The sequence below is a fragment of the Ixodes scapularis genome, unplaced genomic scaffold (genome assembly GCF_016920785.2).
Source record: "Ixodes scapularis isolate PalLabHiFi unplaced genomic scaffold, ASM1692078v2 PGA_scaffold0__279_contigs__length_252992795, whole genome shotgun sequence".
Classification (NCBI taxonomy): domain Eukaryota; kingdom Metazoa; phylum Arthropoda; class Arachnida; order Ixodida; family Ixodidae; genus Ixodes; species Ixodes scapularis.
The window spans coordinates 11,020,985-11,025,617 of record NW_024609835.1 but is presented as its reverse complement, the minus strand read 5'-3'; positions in this window follow the sequence as shown (position 1 = coordinate 11,025,617).

Here is a 4,633-nt window from a genome sequence, read left to right as displayed (position 1 = left end):
CGCATAAATCGGTTTCTTAACGTATCGCGATAGAATTTACTACAGAGGTGCTGAACATGGAGCAAGCTTTCGCTAAAAGCTTTGAAAGATTGGATCACTCGAGTAAATCACAAAAACGAATATTGTTTTGCCTATACATCGCATGTACCTTTAAAATAGTTTGCTTCACTGTGGCGTTTATTTCGGCCAAATGAACTGAAGAATGGGCAAGCCAATCGATTTTCTTTCCGTGTTACTAATTTTTCGGTCGTAATAAACGGCGGAACCCAGAATGACTCCGCGATGATTCTGAGGAACAAGGATTAGCGATAATTTTTCCAGAGAACAAAACAGTTTTTATTTTCCTTCTTATTCCGGAGGTTTCATGTAATCATACTCACAATTAATGTATGCACCACCTTCGAGCACCTCTGTAGTAAATCAGGGAGCGATAGGATAAGAAACATAATTATCTGGTCCGTACAAACCGTCATGGATGCCTTTGACTCACGCGGTCACTATTTCCAATCACCGAGAAAATAACGCGTCACTATTGAGATAAAGTATTGTGTTCCTCCTGAGACTAGATAATGATGAACGTGCTTGAATACTATTTAGGCGAGCGAAGTAACTGTACTTGATTTCCTTGCGGAACAATGAGAATCTGTCTGCTTTCGAAAACATATAAAACTGCGTAGTATTTTTTTTTAAGTGACACAATAACAAAGCCTCGTGATTCTAGATATGAGATATGATCCATGGCCGAGCATTCGGGGATGTGTGAATTAAGTCCGACGCGCGATGGTTTCTAAGGAGATTTTTATACTGTGAGGATGATAGCGATAAATGCTTTAACTCAAGAAAGCTAGATAAAGCGTCTTAAGTTTTTTTTAAGGGATGAAAATGTAGTGAGAAGGGCAGGGGACGATTTCTGCCGTGAGGTATGCGGGTGAGAATACGGATGGGGGGAGTGAGCTACATTATAATCCAAATTACAAGCCTGTCTAAAAAGCCCGTTTCGTTATCTCCCAGATAAATACTAAATAAAGAATAAATTTAGATTCGTTTTAACCTGCAAGAGCGACCCTATAACTGGGACTCTATAAATTTTAAAGCTAAGTGCGGCTCTGGTTAAGACTATAAAAACAGTTGAAACGGTTGGAAAGCGTTTTATTGGGAACATATGTTTCTTTATCTCTGCGAATGCATTGTGCCTTGTTGCTGCATACTAACAAAAAAAGAAAGAAAAGAAGTCACCGAGCTTCTTTCGCTCTATTCATCTTTGAACTGAACATACCATGACGAACGTTCAGTTACTGTTTTTGCACTTCCTTTATTTTTATATTTTTGAAAGCTCTAAATGTGCAGTTACTACCTACGTTCGGTGTATCTGCACCTCTTGTACCAGCTGCACGGGGTGCACATCGACGTGTTGTATTAACAAGCGCAGCCTATCTGGAGACAGAACCAAGGGTACATTTCTCTGCATTTTTTGCACCGGTGCAGGCTGGTGCAGGGATATCGAATGAGCCCACTATGAATTGCATCGAACGCGGGAAAAGGCTCCAAGTACTTTCGGCGTTCACTGCACAATATAATAACCATACTATGGAGTGCTCAAAGCGCATCTTTGTCCTCCGTTCGAGGAACATCTTATCAAAGCTGTGATATATTTCAGACATCCTTATACTCTTAATTTACGGCATCATTTGCTTGTTTATTACGTGCTTTCAAAGCTCTCACGTGCCAAATCAGGGGAGATAGTACAAAGACAGTCTTGAATACACAACAAACGTGGGGAGGAAACTGTAAAAATAAAACTGCCGTGGGACGAAAAAAAAGATATCGAGTAAGAAACTGTTACGCTTAATACTGTTTTCTTTTAAAGGGCGACTCCGGTCCATACTTTCGATTTTTGGGATTATGACTGTTTTTAGTGCAGTCAGCGTCCCTGAATTGCAAGGTGTAATTTTTTCCTCGTTATTGTGCGTAGTTTTAAATATATCGACGCCTCAAAGTTTTGTTTGGAGCGAAGCCAACAAAACCGACACTAGCCGCTCGAGGCCCCGGCAACGCTGGAAATCAGCCGCTATGTGAACGTGACGTCAGGATCGTTCTCGTTCAACGAGTACGCAGGCCCAGCGGCACCTACCTCTGTTGCGCTAGCAATCTACAGATAGGAGGTAAGCTGATTTTGCTTTAATTCTGTATACGTGGGAGTTATCGAGCATATGTAGCAAGATTTAGTACGTATACCCAAAAGCTAGCGACTGGAAAACCCGTGAACTCGTACGGTGCCGTACTTGGCGGCTACCGCCGTGCGTGCGCTATGCCGTACTCGTCGCTTGTATACCCAAAAGCTAGCGACTAGAAAACGAGTGAACTCGTTCGGTGCCGTGCCCGGCGGCTGTCGCCGTGTGTGTGGTCTTCCATACTCGTCGCTAGGCCTAAATTGTCATCTGGGCTCCGTGGATGGAGCGGCGTTGCTTTACGCCGCGCTGCCAGTGACGTACAGTTACTGGGGGCCCTCTCGCTTTCGCGCTGCGGGTCAGTAACAGACACGAAGCTTTGAGGCTCTCCGGCGCGGGCCGCGGCGCCCGAACACACGTGTGCTGGGCTGTACACGACTGTTTTTTCGTTCTTTTTTCCTCGGGCGCGTAAAAGCCGAAGTCCAAAGTCCACTCGTCGAACAGCGTTCACCCACACCTTCTCCAATTTCCGGTCCGTCGGATACTCGTGGAAAAGCACCTCCGTGTTGCGCAGCGGGTTGTTTGAGCAGCCCACAGCGCTACAAGTTGCATATGGCATCTTTCGAAGAACAGCTGGGTGGTCTTGGGCGCACCGAGTTGCTCGCTAAAACGAGTCTTAAAGTTCTCACAAGCAAATAAACAAAAGGCTATACCGAAGCTACAAGGGCTACAGATAAAAGCAACGGCTAAACGCGCTAATCACTAGCCGAAGTAGCTGTGGTAGCGGCTCAAAGAAGCGTACTCCGCTCAACGCTCGGACCGGAGGAAAAAAAGAGAACGATACGGACGTCACGGCCCAATGTTCTTTAGCGATCGGCAACCCGCTGGCCGCCCGCTAAGGAGCAGGGGCTCGCGGCGAGTCGTATTTTGTGTCACTATAGCGATACCAGTAATTTATTTCATTTTGAGTTTTGGCCGGAGTTGCCCTTTGAGTTTGAGAGTTGTGTGTACGCGAATGGCTTAAGCTCAATCGAAGTATATGATTCGACACGGAAGTGGGAGCTAACAGTAAATAATTGTACACCTTGTATTCCCAACACATGGATGACAGCATGATCTTGCTGTAGCCTAGACTATTAAAAAGGGAGTACCCGTCCGCTTTCCCGTAAAGTACTCAATAATTAAATCCCAACAGTATACGAAAGAATCTCGGCGCGCGACTACGCTGGAAAATTAATTTTCACCGCATACCGAGGTCTGCGATGTCACTATGAGCGTGACATTCCACCTGCTCACGTCACGCATAGTATTACATTCCAGGACATTGTGCAATATTTGACAACGAGCCTATAAAGTGCCCGACATTCTAAAAAACAAACAAATAACCGAGACAGCGATGGTGTAAGACCTTTCTTGGTTTTAATGAGTCTATTTTCTCAATTAAAGTTCGAAATACGTTGCGTGAACGCCAACACCCTTCACACTCTTCTCAAACGTGCTGCGGTGTCGCACTCTCTGCCCGGGAGGAAATACGACGACTAAAAAACACGATACAAAGTGAAAGTGGTTGTTGTGATAACAACTGAAACCGGTAAACAGAGCCCAAAAAGATATCCAAATAATACAAACAATTCCTCGTGCGGTGGTGGTGTGGCTGTGCGGAGGGCCGAGTCGGGTGGGGCCGGGGGGCTATCGCGACGAGTGTGCCGGGTCAGCCTGCTTCCTCGGGGTTCGGTGGTCGCTGAGCGCGCGCGGACCTGGCCCCAATTAAAGATCGTTACGCGGGCTGCGACGCGGCGGCGGCTGCCGGCCCGGCTGGTGAGAAGGCGTGCGCCGCTCCCGACAGCCCAAATCGAGAGTATATAAGGGCGGCACACCGACGTCCGAAACACACCGCTCCGTCCTTTGCCAGCAGCGTTGAGGAGAGAAACCACCACTGCCAGCACCATGAAGACCCTGGTAAGAAAAGCGGGGGACTGGTTTTTTTAGAGCGCAGCTCTTAGGGGCCCGTTTCCGGCTTGAGCGGCGTCGCCGTCGGCGTCGGCGTCGCCGTCGCCGTCGCCGTCGCCGTCGCCGTCGGCGTAACCGCGCGGTGCATCATGGGAAATGTCCCATAATGCACCGCGCGAGCCCCCCACCAAGGTCACGTGACCTCGTGGGGGGTCACGTGACCCCCCGAAGTCACGTGACTCCCCTGAGGTCACGTGACCTCCTCGAGGTCACGTGACCCCCGCCGATGTCGCGTGACCCCCCGATGACGTCATCGTCACTGATGACGTCACCGGCATCCACATCGTCATCGTCATCATCACTGATGACGTCACCGGCATCCACATCGTCATCGTCATCATCACTGATGACGTCACCGGCATCCACATCGTCATCGTCATCACTGATGACGTCACCGGCATCCGCATCGTCATCGTCATCATCACTGATGACGTCACCGGCATCCACATCGTCAT